Source organism: Pinus tabuliformis, chromosome 6, assembly GCF_031772625.1.
Source record: "Pinus tabuliformis cultivar Carrire ecotype Pingquan chromosome 6, CPIR1, whole genome shotgun sequence".
Lineage (NCBI taxonomy): Eukaryota > Viridiplantae > Streptophyta > Pinopsida > Pinales > Pinaceae > Pinus > Pinus tabuliformis.
Genome location: NC_142292.1, coordinates 1,567,470,546 through 1,567,487,791, shown reverse-complemented (window position 1 = coordinate 1,567,487,791; position 17,246 = coordinate 1,567,470,546).

Sequence of the window (17,246 nt, the reverse complement as noted above, 5' to 3'; positions counted from 1 at the left end):
AATCACTGGACTAGTTGCTAAATGTCGCAGTTCCATGCATCCAAGGGCTGTTTTTTATTTTAATTTTGTGAGGCTTTATTTGCATTTACCATAGTAATTATGAGTTTAATGACAGTAAAATTTTTGAACAATAGTATTCTCATTTATAGGAGTTTAATGACAGTAAAATTTTTGAAGGATAGTATTTACATTTACAGGAGAAAAACAACATTTAATTACAATAAAATAAATTTTTGAAGGATGCTTAAAATAAAGGGTATATATTTTTGGTGGTTTGAATTAAATTTTTAATTGAAGAGTGGTCAATTTTCTGGTGATTTGAAATACTTATTTTTTTAAGAGGCCATTGGTAAAATAAAATATTTGGAGGGTAATAAAATTTGAACTTAACTATTTACTAGGCTATTTTTGAAACTTACCATTAAACCACAAAGCCAAATTTGTTTGAAACAAGAGGAGAAACAAATTTATATCTTTTCAGAGGTAATGCATATATTTTGAATTTGAAAGGATTTGAAGAATATTTGGTTGCATAACAATTACGACTTCAATAGTTTCCATAGTTGGAGTTGTTCTTACTGGAAAGGAAAATTGTCGAGAGTGGTTTAGAAAGCTTAATAGTGCCCTTGTTTTTAAATATTTGTGGGAAGTTTTTCAAGGCAAGAAGGATAGTGATGGAAAAGAAATTGCATTGGAGCTTCCTGATAACGAGAAATAGTGTGCAATTTGGGAGGCAAATCACAGCAAGGCATATGCATTAATAACTCTGTTAGTGATAGAAGAGGTAAGTCGGTATATCATTTCATGTGATACTGGATTCAAAGCTTTAAAGAAGTTGAAAGAATTGTATGATTCACACTCAGAACTCGAAATTATTCAGTTGTTTTTGAAGTTGTTCAATTTTTAGATGAAAGATAATGATCCATTGAAGAGTGCTTCTGCAATAAAATCCATTTTTCATGATATAAAATCCACTGTAATTGAAGTAGATTTACAACTTACAACTTTTATAAAATTCCTTCACACTGTCTATTCACACTATTTGAAATCTCTCCAAGCTAGTGGGTAGTCAAAAGACATTACATTTGATAAACTTGTAAACAAAATAGCCAAGAGAGAAAAGGCCTTTGGGAAGAAAGAAGACCCATCTAACTCTAATGTAGAAATTTTGTGCCTTGCACAAAAGGATCAAAAGTCTCATGTTGAAACTTCTAGAGGTGATAAAAGTAGTAGAGGTCATGGTAGAAGAAATTATAGAGGCAGGGGGGGAAATCAATTAGGGAGATAGATAACAAAATGATAGACAATAAATAAATTCTAATGATAAAATAACTATCAAATGTTTTAGATGTGGTAAAATTGGTCATACAACTGCTAACTGTAAAATCCCTTGGGAGAAAGTCAGTGAAAGGAGAGAATAGTGGAATGAAAAGAAAGATCAACCACCACCAAATAAGGGAAAATTGTCAAACTCTGCACATTACATTGTTTCTCACTGTAATTTTAATATTAATGATGTTTTCAACACTACATTTTCTTCATGGCGAGATAGTTTGATTTTGGATTCAGGAGCTAATTTTCTTATGACATTTAGGCGAGATATTTTTGAAACTTTCAGTGATGATATTGATGGTGTTATTTAATTTGTTGACAAGTCTCAAATTAAACCATCTAGAATTGGGTCTATTCATTTGAAGATACTGAATCTTGGAGATTATGTTCTACAGGATGTACTTTATATTCCACAGTTTTAGCGAAATTTGATGTCTCTTATCCATATTTGAAAACCAAGGCATTCTATTCATGTATTTGATGGCATCATCGAGATAAGAAGAGCATCTGATCATGTAGTTATTATGACCGATGTGGAAGAAGGTACACTTTCAGAATTAAATGGTACTTAATCTACTAATTCTCTTGAATGTTCTGCTCTTTTGGCACGACATAGTGATATCCTCTCTCCTAGCTTGTCGTGGCATGCTCGATTTGGTCACATCAATTATGGCAGCTTCAGAATTATGAAAAATAAATGTATTAAAGGTCTTCCTACAGTTCCAAGAAATATTACACCTTGTGATGCTTGTATTTTGGGAGAACATTGTAAACAACCTTTTCATAGTTCCTCTTTCAAATCTTCACGAAAATTAGTTCTTATACATTTAGATTTATGTAGACCGATGCCTATTGCAACTACAAATGGAAATAAATATGTGTTGACATTTATTGATGATTACTCGAGAATGTGTTGGGTGTATTTGTTGAAAGATAAGTCACAAGTGTTTTAAGTTTTTAAAACTTTTCATTTGATGATTAAAAATGAAACTCAACAGAATATAGGAATTCTCATAACTGATAATGGTGGCGAGTATACTTCTAATTCTTTTGAACATTATTTAAAGGACAACGGAATCAAGCATCATACTACCATACCTTATAATCCACAACAAAATGACATTGCAGAACGTATGAATAGAATTTTGTTTAATATGGTTAGATCTATGATGTTCTTTAAGAATGTTAAGTTGATGTTTTGGGTAGAAGCAGTGCTTCGTGCAGCTTATATTCACAATCGTTGTCCTTCTTCTGTCATCAATAATGAATCTCCTTATGAAATTTGGTATAATCATCTGCCTTCTGTTCAACATTTTAGATTCTTTGGTTCTCTATGTTATGCATTAATTCCTAAACATCAGCGCAACAAGTTAGGCGTTAGGAGTCGCAAATATATTTTCCTGGGATATTCTACTACTTCCAAAGCTTATAGGTTGTATGATGAGGAGAACAAGCAATTTATTCTTTCCAGAGATGTTAATTTTCTTGAATTTCACACAAATAATTCCACCATTGATAGACAACTAGCTCATTTGGAGAAATTTTCATATAAGAAGTTCTATTTTGAATCTGATAATGATGTTCCACACACAGAAGGGGGGGTTCCCATTCCAAATCAGTCTTTGGTTCTTCCATATTTGACTCATGAGAATATTATTGCTGAAGAAAATTTAGATGATAGTAATGTTTCTGCATGACCAGAAATTGCTCTTGAAGAACATGTTCTTGAGCCTGTTTTTCAAGATGAGCAACCATCACAACCACTTCAACAACATTTACAAAGATCCACATGTGCTCAGAGATTTCCAAGCAAGTATGATGATTTTAAATAAGAATTTATTCTAAAGGTGATGTTACTTCGAGTTTAGGTAACATTTCTCATGATTGCGGATTCAATCATTGTATAATTAGTGAACCTAGTTGTTTTGAAGAAGCTGCTAATTGTGATGAATGGAATGAAGCAATGAAAAATAAATATGATGCACTTATTAAGAATGGACCTTGGAGGTTAGTGGATCCTCCTACAGTTGTCGGTTGCAAATGGGTGTATAAGATCAAATACAAAGCAGATGGTTCGCTTGATAAATACAAGGCAAGTCTTGTAGAAAAAGGCTACACTCAGAAGGAAGGTGTTGTCTACAAAGACACATTTTCTCCTATAGAAAAATGGGGCACAATTAGAACTTTGTTTTCTCTTGCAACTTAGAATAGCTGGAAGATACACCATATGGATGTTAAAACTAATTTTTTGAATGGCGATTTGAAGGAGGATGTTTATATGTTTCAACCTGAAGGTTCTGTTGTTAATGGCAAAGAGCAAAAGCTATGAAGGTTGGTTAAGGCTTTGTATGGACTGAAACAAGCATCTCGTGCATGGTATGAAAAACTAAGTGAACACCTTCTCAAGTTGAATTATAAGTTATTTGATGTGGATGATGCAACTCTTTTTGTTAAGAAAATTGGAAAGACCATTGTATATTTGGTTGTGTATGTAGATGATTTGATGATCACATGAAATAATGATGGCTATATAGCGTCTGTTAAAAGATAATTATTGAAAGTTTTTGACATCACAGATTTGGGTTTATTACATTATTATTTAGGGATTGAAGTTGATCAGAAACCCAAATATATTTTTATTTCTAAAAAAAAGTATATTGGACAAATTTGGGATGCAGGATTGTAATCTTGTTGCTATTCCTATGGAGTAGAATTTGAAGCTTACTTCCACTAAAGGAAGTATGTTTGAAGATCCAACAAAGTACATGCAACTTGTTGGAAGATTGAATTTTCTAACTACTACTTGACGTGACATAGCTTTTGTTATAGGGATACTTTCCAAGTTTATGCATCATCCATGTGAAGGTCATTGGAATGCAACAAAGGGAGTGCTCAAGTATTTGAAAGGCACTCGAACATATGGCATAAAATATTCCAAAGTTGCAGATTTCCATCTCACCGGTTATTCAGATTCTAATTTTGATGGCGATAAGAAGAATGGATTCTCTACTTCTGGTTATTTGATGAGTCTTGGATTAACAACCATCAGTTGGAGATCACGTAAGCAATCCGTTCCTGCTGATTCTACCACCGAAGCCGAATATGCTGCGACAACTCAAGCTACAAAAGAAATCATTTGGCTTCACAAAACACTTGAAGATTTGCAGGAGAAACAAAAGGATTCAACTCCACTACTCGTTGACAATTCTTTTGCAATTCAGTTGGCCAAGAATCTCAAGTTTCATGATCGAAGCAAGCATATTAACACAAAATATCCCTTGATTCGACATTATCTAGAGGCCAAAGTTATTCACTTGACACATTGTCCTACTTCAGAGCAAATCGCAGATATATTTACAAAGCCACTAGGATGTGAAAAGTTTAAAAAGTTCAGAATGTTACTTGGCATGTCATATGTCCCTTCGGATTAAGGGGGGAATGTTAACTAATCCTTCAGGATTGTTATTGTATAATATGTAATTAGTTTTACATTCCGTTTTTATGGTTAATAAGTTACCGAGACACAATTGTCTCTTACCTAGATTGCATATGTATAAATAAGTAATTTTATCATTAATATGATGCTCTTTCATTGTGGAGTTTATTCAGGCTGGTATAAATGTGATCGATAATTTGGTGGATAGCCATGTCTATTCCCATACCAATAAATCCATATATTAAACCAGGATCAACCATGATATGGATTTCAGTAAAGAGGAACAAAAATACGTTCAGCTCCCTTGATAGCACAAAATAACAAAGCCCCAAACCTGTGAATATCAATATTAAAAAATCTCAAAATGAAAATTTCTCTCGCACCAATGGAATCCTCAACCAATAATAATTAGAACTACAACAATAAAGACTTGAATAAGGGAACTAGGAATTGTGTAACTAAAAACAAACTCAGGATTTTGAACACTAATGTTGAACTTTTGTAACTGATAACTCTAATACAAAGATAAGACCAAAGAATTGCACATTTATAGTTGTGCAACAACATAATAGTTAAATTTTCTAATTTCAATGATGAAAAAAAATATTCTTTCATTCTTTTTCCAAGGATGTAAAAAAATATAATTGCCATTATAGCAAACAACCAAAACGAGATTCATAATAGCTTGTGCGGTATTAGATCTAAGACTTTTGTGATCCATATTGTAAATAAATGTCTTTCGGATTACTCACATCATTAGGATTTGGTCGACGTTTCGAACAAACTAATGTGGTTCATCCTCACGACAAGGTGAGAAAATCATTCAATCTTCCAGAATAAATAGCATGAATGCATCATTGCCCAGAGTTAGCCGTTGGAAACTCGCCGTTGGTGATTAGTTAATCAAGAAAAATCCAAAACGACAGTAAGGAATTATTTATTAAAATATCAAAATTTAGTAATAAAATAGTTGTTAGGAAGCATAATTATATATATTAATAATGTATAATAATCTATATGGGTTGGGATTTAGTTACAAGGTATTATTTAAGAATGGGTCATAAATTAACGAGGGGTTAAGAATGAGTTATAACTATTAAAAATAGTTGTTAGGGGTTTATATAACCCAATTAATTAAAATATTAAATAATAATAGGGTTAAGAGTAAAAAATATTATAAATTTATAAAGTGGTTAAGAATAAGATAAAATTATTATATATCAAAAAGAAATTAGGAGCTTAATTATTTATTTATTATATAATTATGTTAAATAAATAGTATCAAAATATTATAACTTAATAAATAAATTAGGGGCTAATAAAGTAAATTAATATATATATTATTATAGATTAAATTGATTTATAATATTATTATTATGAATTTAATAAAAGAGGAAATACAAGCTACACAATATGATATATTTATAAAGGATATGAGAGAACTTAAATTAATAATGATAAACAAAGAAACAAGAATATGGAAAAGAAAAAAGAAAAAAAAAAGGGAGAGGAGACAGGGGGTGTGGAATCACGAAGAAAGAGCTGGAACCAAGTTCGGACTTAATTTCCAACCGTCATCCCTATTTAGATTTTTGGCATGTTTCTCAATCTCGATCACCTCCCTAAGCTTCTTATGGTGGAAATGATCAACCCTAGCAATAACTCGAGAATCCTCAATGCAAACATGGTGCTTGGATTTCTTTGCATGTTCAGTTAGAGTCAATGAGCGAGACCGATTGTGCCTGATATCAATAGAATGCTCATGAATCCTCTGGTTAATTGGCTGACCCGTTTCTCCAGTATATGGAATACCACAAGAACATGGAATAAAGTAAACATCTTTTGTGTCCTTAGGGTCAACAAGGTGTTTAACCGAACCAAGAGAATTTCTGATGGTATTGAGAGGTTTGATCGAAGAAGAAACATTATTCTTTCTAAGAATATGGGAAATCCTATCTGTGGTCCTTAAACGAGAGATGAACCTTGGAGATAGGATCAACACGAGCAGTTTTAACTCTTAACACTTTGTTGGCCCTCTGAAATAGTTTATGACCCATTCTTAAATAATACCTTGTAACTAAATCTTGACCCATATAGTATTATTATCCATTATTAAAATATATAATTATGCTTCCTAACAATTATTTTATAACTAAATTTTGATATTTTAATAAATAATTCCTTACTGTCGTTTTGGATTTTTACTGATTAACTAATCACCACCGGCTAGTTTCCAATGGCTAATTTGGGCAATCATGCATCCATGCTATTTATTTTTGAAGATTGACTGGTTTTCTCACCTTGTCCTGAGGATGAACCACATTAGTTGGTTCGAAATGTCGACAAAATCTTAATGATGTGATTAATCTGAAAGACATTTATCACTTTATATGATAATTAATAATAAGAGCCCTTCCAACTGCGGATGCTTTCTTTTCTATTATGTAAATCAAAAAAATCTTCATTTGACAGCAAGTCAATATAACATAATGGTTTATCACGTATTCTATTTTTTTGCTTTAACCAATTTTTGTTCAGATGCCAGGGTGACGATAAGTTATAAATTTGTGTTTTATAATGTACACATAAATTTTCAAAAATGCTAAATCCAGTAGTTATATATATTCACACCACATTTTAAAGTACAACAATCAGTGCAGGGTTATCTTACTCCATTTTTTTAATCCCAAGAATCAGTTAAAGAAGAGCAACATAACTTTTTTAATCCCAAGAATTAGATAAAGAAGAGAAACCTAATGAGATTCCATTACCATCGGCCCCACTTTCATACATCAACGACGATGGAATGGGAGCAAAGTTACCATTTCACCGAATAAGATTAAGAATTAAGAGAAAATATTAAGAATTAATATCGTGAATTTTCTTTTCCTCAATTTAAGAGAAAGTTCCGGGAATTTCTCATCAAAAGGAAAGCACAGATTATACCGAGGGCCCTTCCTGCTCCCGCTGCTTTATTTTGTACAACGTGAACGTGTACATTTTTCATTTGAAAGTGAATCAATGTGTTACAACAATTTTTTATGGAGTTGTTTTTAGTGTGATTTTTTTGGAAGGTTTTATTAAATTTTTATGGAGTTGTTTTTAGTGTGATTTTTTGGAAGTTTTTATCGTAGGTTTTTGGGTGTAATTTCTCTAAAATCAGACAAGAATTTATTGAAATCACAAGTTTGATGGGTAATCCTATGCAATCGAAATGCCCTAGAGATTTTCTAGAGTGCTGAATCCATATATACAATAAAAAACTAGTTTAAATAACACAAAATAAAGATTTCACTGCATCCAAAAAATCCCACTAAAAATAATTCCATTTTTTATCACATTTATTTATTTTAACTTTTTAGATTTTAGATTTTTATAAAATTATTAAATTCAATTATAGATTTAAATAAATAAAAAAAATCACAATTTAACATAATTTTTTATCATCAAATTATAACCCGTAAAAATAAAAAACGTCTAATGTTTAATATTACTCCGTCTTTTATTTCCCGACAATCAGTTCATGGTTAGGAGTTCAAAAAAAAGGGCAGCATAATCAAATTCCATCACCAACGACCCCACTTTAATACATCAACATACATCACCCGACAAGATTCTGTTTGGAATAATTCAAAGGGATCGGATAATTTTCATCATGTGACTATTAAACAAAATTTTCGAATTTCATTTAAAAGAAAATATTAAGGATTTTTATTTTTATTTGAATAAAGCTATAAATATATTTTCAAAATATTGTGAATTTTCTATTTTTGATATAAAATTTAAGCAATTTTCCTGTTTAGAATAATTTTATTTTACTATTTTTAACTTTATAGACATTAAAATAATTTTTTTCCTTTCTTTCTATATATTCTTTTTTTTGGAAACTATATTAAATATTTTCACTTTCTGAACTAAAAAATTATTGGTAATTTTCTTTAGTAAATATAAAGAAAACACAAGTAAAACATCGTATGTTTAATTTGAAAAGAGAATCTTTTTCTGCGAATGAGCTTCACGACTTTGTTTTAAAATTGATAATTTCCATTGGTTGGGAATTTTCTAAAAGCGTTATATTTAGTTAAAAAAGCAAAACTCCCTTAATCTTATTTCAAAATTATTCCATTTCTAGTAACAATAAAATTAGTCCATTTCGAATAATTGTTAAGAATAAATTTCATTATGGTTGGGAATTTTCTTTCCCGAGCTTAAATTGAGACATATTTAGTTTGAAAGGAACTCTCTCGACTTTAGTTTACTCCAACAATTTGCATTATATTATTTAGCCATTTTGTATTCCTTTACATTTCAATATGCAAAACTTTTTAATATTTATTTAATAAAAGAAACGTTTTTTTGGTATTCCTTTACATTTCAATATGCAAATATTTTTAATATTTATTTAATAGAGAGAAAAAATGTTTTTAAAGCAGTAATATTAATATATTTATTTTATATATATATATATATAAATTATTTTTAATTTTTTAAATATAATTTTTAATTTTTATTAAAATTTATTTATCAATTATTAAAAAATCAAGCAAATCTTTTTTTAAGTGGAAAATTTAGGAATTATTTGTATTTAGAAAATTTTGATTCCTATAAGCTCTTAGTAGATCTAAAATTGAAATGGATCTATGCTAGTTTTGAGTTACATACTCATAAGATATTTTAACTATCATAACTTTTTTCTCACTTGCTTTATATAATATATATGTAGTTAACATTGAAATATTTTATTTTTGGATTCATAATCTCTACATTAAAATGTAAATTTATTAAATTATTTTTACTGTTATTATTCTTTAAAATGTTACATATCAACTCCATATTAAATATTGAAAGAATTATAAATCCTCTATATCTTGAATTACAAAGAACTTATAAATTTAATGAAAACTCTCTTTTTCTTTTCTTAATACATTTTGAAAGCATTTTTTTTTTCTAAATAATCACTTATCTTCTTAAATAATGAAAACCCATTTAATTTTGTGATCAATAATTAAAAACTTAAATATAAAAAATATTATTAAATATATATATATATATATATAATTAAATAAAACAAATTACAAACTCAAACACATTACAAACTCAAGAGTACATGTCCATAAAAATATTTAATATTAAAATTTAATTTATTAAAAAAATTATAAATTATTTCATACATAATACCAAAATTCATTAAAACATAGATACAACTTTTTAGAATTTCGTTACTTCGAAGTACAAATATAATATAAATTGGAGTTAATTCAACTATATATTATTCATTACGATTCATTCTGTGAGTGTTAGAACTATAAAATTGCAAATGTCAATTACAAAACGTATATGTTTTAAAGATCATAAGTTCTTTAACAAAAATCCCACGCATGTTTCAAAGTGTAAAGTGTCTTTCCCGTTATATACTATACCATTATAACATTATTCTATATATAAGAGGTTGGTAATAAATATATTTGAAGGTTTATGGTTGAAAATTTATAATAATTGAAGCATGATGTGATATATTTACGTCGTAAGGTATTTATTTTTTTTTTTCTTTTTTTTTGGTCTTACGTGTTTTATTATGATTTGTTTGATTTGATGTTAGACAATTAAAATGTTTGTCACTGTTAATCAAAAATCTCGTTGTAATTAAAAGAATAACTATCGAAACTTAATTTTTTTCGGTTGCTTATCGCAGCATGAGAGGGCTTGGTGTGTAGGAAATCTCTTTCGACACCTCCACCATGGTATTCCACGGACCGAGATTCTACACCTTCACCATGGTATTCCACGGACTGAGATTCTACCAACAAGGCGAAACAAAATTTTTATGAGGGTTGTCTAGTAAGTTATTTGAGACTCCCGAGTTAGATTTTTTAGGATTCAAATGTCTGAGAGGTGTTGATAAGGGGCTCAGGGCATTGGGGATTCAACATGCAAGATTTGGTAATAAATGGGTCAGGCTCTGAGCTGTAATGTCTCCAATGAAAATTCCTTCTTCTCTGTCGTCCAGCAAAGGGATTTGCAAAGGGTGGAGGCTGCTCTCTTGAAAGGAAACTATGTCAACTTTGTATTTTTGTTGTTTGTGACTAAACAGGCAAGGTTCACACTGCCTCAAGATTTAAACAAATCCACCCTTGTTTGTATGCTTTTTCCCTTACACAAATCCACCCTTGTTGTATGTTTTTTCCCTTACAGACGACCAAGGAGCATGCCACTACACCTTGCAAACACAAACAATTTCCTTTCAAACACAAACAATTTGTTGTAATGAGTGGGTCACTCGTCACAATTAGTTCTGAGACTAAAAATGTAAAAGGGTAAATATAGAATTATGTGTATGATGTTTTTATTGGTGGCTGCCCATGTACAGAGACAAATAACTCAAACCAAGCATTTGATCTCCAAGAATGCAAACTTGGCCCCTTCAGAAAATGGCTACCAACTTTGATGAATTCGGTCCTTCAACACAAAGTTTCCCTCAAAATAGTTCTGGAAGTGATGAAAAATTCATCTTCCAATCCAGATATTTCGACCTTCCAATAAGCCACAAGAATTCTGCTATTCAATCCCAAATATCAGGTTGTACACAGTGATCTAGAATATGGGTGTAACCCTCTCGAATAACTCAGCCTCAATCTGAATTTAGTAGAGAATGATTCATCCCTCCTTAGATCAATCACAAACTCAACAGGGATTTTCCAAATAATTTATCTATCCTCAGGAACTTGAGTCTCTGATGTTTGGCTTCTAACTAATATAACCATGAGGATATGAAATCAATATTAAGTAAGACGACCACCAGATGAGGAGTACCACTTCAAAAATCAACCTCCTGAAATGGATGATTCGACCTATTACAAGTGGCCGAGTCAAGATCTACAACTCAAATCACTCTATATTGAAAGAATTTGCCAACAAAGTCATTGCAGTGGTTGTGGGTCTTGAGAATGAGAAATTTCAGAGGATAAGTGAAATCCCAATTGCAGGCCAAGTGTGGGTGGCTCAAAGGATTACTCCTTACTACCGTTAAAACATAATAATTCTGATCATCGTAGGGAATGAGGTCCTTACAACTAGCGATGGGTCGTTAGACTCTGCTATGCTATGCATCGATGGTGGGAGGGTGTTGTCTTTATTGCTAACTGCGGTGCAACAATTTTCTTGTATTCAACAACTTGTTGTGTACTCTAATCGTGATCCATCTCCAGTTAATATTAGTGTAGTTGTTGGCTTAAGTGGGAAACCTCCTTATGCCAAGAACTTACAAAACAAATTGCAAGAGTCTTAGGAGGTTGTAAAGCATGCACAAATGATGCCTATTTTTATACGTCATGATAAAGTGGATGATGTTGTCATTTACAAGTGTGGAGAAATATCTGTTCGAGTTTTTCATTCTACAATTCCTGAAGAAATGGAGGATGTTTCTTAATGGTTGTCAGTAACCCTAGAACTTGAGGGCAAATTCTCTTAATTACAAAACCTATCTGCATAAAATTTTGGAGTAAAATTTCAACATTAACATGGTACCTGTAGTTGATCTGAGGCAATGCAGGAGTTTTGGTTAATACTAACAACTTGAGTTTTGCAAAGAATTCATATTAATGGTTGTCTTCTAGCCCTATGAGCATTATTATGGTTTGTAAAGAACATATTGACATAAATTATGGCTTGATTAGACGGCCTAGTTGTGTACAAGGATACATTTCAGCATGTGAGTGAGCTTGTCTTGCTCACCATGCATTGGTTGATTTGAGCCACCTGAATGAGATCTATGTTGCAAAGGATTATATGCATGACATGAATGCTTTATTAGTTACTATATGGATGACAAATGTGCAGTTGTATATGGTCAATTGATGCCCTCGATGATGATATGTTAATGATACATGGGTTTCTATATTATTTTGTTGTTTGTCATGGTTTATGAGCAGTTTAAAGTTAGTTTACATTGCTGGTCCGAAGCTTGAAAAATGTGAAGTAGAGAGCTATGACACAACTATATAAGATCTTGTCATTTTTATCATATCCTATTCTATCCCAGTTAGTCAAGAATAGTTGACATTCATTGCAAACACATTGATATTTCCTTTTAAACACAAACAGCTCGTTGTAATGAGTGGGTCACTCGTCACAATTAGTTCTGAGACTAAAATTATAAAAGGGTAAATATAGAACTATGTGTATGATGTTTGTTATTGGTGGTTCCCCAAGTACAAATAAAAATAACTCAAACTAGGGATTTGATCTCCAAGAATGGAAACTCGGCCCCTTAAGAAATATGACTACCAACTTTGATGAATTCAGTCCTTCAACAGATAAATTTTCCCTCAAAATAGTTTTGGAAGTGATGACAAATTCAACTTCCAATCCAAATATTTTGACCTTCCAATAAGCCGCAAAAATTTCTGATATTCGATCCCAAATATCAAGTTGTACACAGTGATCTAGAATATGGGTGTAACCCTTTGGAATAACTCAGCCTCAATCTGAATTTAGCAGAGAATGACTCAACCCTCCTTAGATCAATCACAAAATTGATAGGGGTTTTATAAATAATTTATCTATCCTCAGAACATAATTATGCTAAAACTTGGAACACGAAGGGAGAATCGGCTCTGAAGCAGGAATGGCTAGGGTTTACATGGGAGCCGCCGTCACAGTGCGCTGCGAAGAGGCAGAGTTAACGAAGAATCCCTGGAGACTGAACGCCGATCCAATCGAACTGTATTCGCTGCGCTGGATCGGGTATTGCAGAGAACAAGAACACAAAGCCCCTGCAACAAAACGAGCCTCGGTTGAAGAACGGACGGCTCACAGGTCATGGTCGTTTTCTCTTCTACTGATTAAGGGTTATTTTCACGGTAAAACTCCTGCCCTTACTGTAACAGGTCACGGCCAGGATGAAATAGATCGCCAATGTTCAGATCCGCTTTTGATAGTGCAACCCCACCTGGATCCGCACCCCCTGAGTGCGTTTAAGGGTAGGTATGGAGCGCTGTGGTCAGAGTTTCGCCAATATTCAAATCTACCAATGATAACGCAAACCCACCTTGATTCGCATCCACTGAACGCGTTTAAGGGTAGTGGAGCACCTGCGCAGAGATGGAGACGGCTTCGAGGCGGGCCAAAAAACAAATCCTTCAGGGCAGACCGACTCCTGACGATAGATCGGCCTTCTTACAGGGGTTTCAACTCGCCCCCAATCAGATCTGCACAAGACAAAGCGCCCAGATTGGGAACGGATGCTCCAACAAATGCCGCACAGAATGACACGCCTCACAACCGACCAGACCTTGCAAAGACAGGGTTCCACAGGAGCGATCCACTGCGCAGGGGTACAGATCTGGCTCAACAAAGGCTCCACAGTACCGATCTAACCCATACAGATGCAGATCTGATTCAGATCTTCATCAAATTGCTTGAAGGAAAACACTACTGCATGCGGCTCAGGAAGGCAACAAGCATCCAGGAGTTAAAAAAGGAAATACAGGGCCGCCATGGAATCCCAGAACGATTACAAAACCTCATTTATTCAGGGTTCAATCTGCAAGACAACAAAACCCTGCAGCATTATGGCATAGCTAATGATTCAACCATTAATCTAACCCTCCGACTGCGTGGCGGAAGCTCTGGAACCAGCTCTAAAAATACAGGTTCCTTTCGGGATGCAGTAAAAGGAAAGGAAGAAAAAATGGGAAACAAAGCAGCACCAACAACAGAATTGCCAGGACCCTACATCGTCGAACAAAAGCCAGAATCACCAACTCTTCAGGTATCTATGCCAGAGGTAATTAACCTATACACTGATTTATCAAATACTGCAGTCATATGTAGATTCAATGGCTTCTGGCCAAAATCAGATGCCCTGCATCAATGGATCTACTCAACATGGACATCTAACTGCGAAATTTACCTCTGCCCTAAAGGGTTTTTTATAGTTAGCTTTGATACAGAACAGGAAAGAGACAGTATTATTAAACAGGGGCCTTGGTTTTGGGGCAGTGCTGGCCTCTTCACAACCCCCTGGTTCTCGGGATTTGATGCTACTACAATGATAGTCTCAACCATGCCTGTATGGGTGAGGCTTCACGGGCTCCCACTGCATTTCTGGCATCATAAAGTGCTAACCGCCATTGGGAATTCTCTAGGGAAATTCCTAAAAATGGATGAAGACAGAGCAGTCAGGGGTATCTTTACATTCGCCAGAATATGCGTAGAAGTGGATTTGAGTCAGGGGCTACCAGACCACATCAAGCTAAACTTCAACAATACCCAATGGATACAACAGCTTGACTACGAAAACACAGCATTCCGGTGCAGGAACTGTTTGCAGACAGGGCATCTCCAAAATGACTGTCCATCAGCTCGAAAGGACCCTAGGAAAACCAAGAAACAACAAAAAAAGCCCAAAGGCTGGCAACACACAGAGCCATTGGAAGAAGAGGACATCAAGGAGGACCCTCCAGAGAACCACATGGAACCAGAACCTCAAATGGGACAGAAACAAACTCAGGAAGCAAAAAACCTTTCTACTCATACGGGGCTGATCATTACAGATCTACATCAAGAGTTGCAAATGGAAGTAAGTGGCATAAAGAGAACCCATAGCTCGGAGGGCTCAGAATCAGACAAAGAACAACAAATGATCACCATGGGGAACCAGCTAGTTACAACTACACCCACAGTTGACTCGGGAGGATGGCGCCGGGTGGAGAAGAAGAAGGGAAGAAAAGAATAGGCTTGCTGGAACTTTTTTTATTTTACTTTTTCTGTTACTCTGTTGGATCCTGTCCTTACAGGAATTATTCATCTGCTAATCAGTGTTATTTTCTTTGTTCTGCTGACTGTTATTACAGGATCAGCCATCTGCATATGCCTATGGCATCTACAAAATGTAATTTTATCAATTATGAATAAAATTACGATTTTTTCCTAGGGGAAATTTTTTTATCTATCCTCAAGAACTCAACTCTTTGATGTTTGGCTTCTAACTAATAAAACCTTCAGGAGATGAAATCAATGTTATGTAAGACAAACATCAAATGAGGAATACGACTTCAAAAATCAGCCTCCTACAATGGATGATTCAACCTGTTACAAGTGGCTCAGTCGAGATCTACAACTTAGATCCCTCTATATTCCAAGCATTTGCTAACAAAGGCATTACAGTTGTTGTGGGTCTTGAGAATGAGAAAGTTCAGAGGATAAGTGAAAGCCCAACTGCAGGCCAAGCTTGGGTGGCTCAAAGGATTGCTCCTTACAACCCTTCAACCTTGATAATTTAGATCACTGTAGGGAATGAGGTCCATACAAATAGTGATGGTTCGTTAGACTTTGTTGTAGTGCCTACAATACAAAACATTCATTTTTGTTTGGTTTCTTTAGGATTGTATGACAAGATTAAGGTATCTACTCCACATAGTATTCCTATCCTTTCAAGTTCTTTTCCTTCATCCTCCACAATTTCTAATAGTTTGGTACGAATTATGAAACCTCTCCTCAAATTATTGGATCATAAAATTGCTCCATTTATGATGAATGAATATCCTTATTTTGCATACAAAGACATTCCCAAAGAAGTTTCATTGGACTATGTGATGTTTGGGGCGGTCTCCATGGGTTTCAGATCCAAAAGGGTTAACCTATAACAATATGTTAGATGCTCAAATTGATTCCATTTACTCTGTTATGGATTCTTTGGGTCACAATGACACTATCCATGTAACTTTCTTTGAGACCGGTTGGCCTAAAGGAGACACTGATGATTTAAGAGTGAATCTTGAGAATGCTAGAAACTATAACACCAGAGTCATCAAACATTTTACTTCCAATGCAAGAACTCCAATGAGGCTTAATAGAGTCATAGAGAACTTTATTATTTTTGTAATTTTTAATGAGAACCATAAGCTAAGGCCAACCACTGAGAGGAACTTTGGGCTGCTAAACATGGATGGATATGATGTAGATTTGCATTATTTGTTTCTGTGCTTCATATTTAATCTGATTCAATACATCAAATTTCCATAGATTGGGCATTGGACATGAAATGATTCTTCTATATTCTAGTTTATGCAATATAATCCCTCTGATAATGTATACCATGTCAAGTTGAAAAGAGCATGAAATTGGTTACTTTCTCTAGAATTATTATTTTCACATTAATAATTTTGAAAAATACTAAAAAACCAAAAAAGTTACTTGTACAAACCCTAATAATTTTTGTTTCTCATGTCATACCCATTTTGCAATTCTTGTTTTTGGTAAAGTAGGAGTATTTGATACTTAGGATCAAAAGAAAGACACGAACTCTAGCACCATTCTTCTTCTTGAAATTTTTCAAGAATACAGTCCATGTGTTAAGTTCCACCAGTGTAGTCTTGACGTCCATCTGCTCCACCTCTAAGTCATATGAAATTACCAATGCAAGAAGTATTTCTTCTTTCTTATTTTTATCGTAAGTGAAGGTTCCTTTTTTTATTTA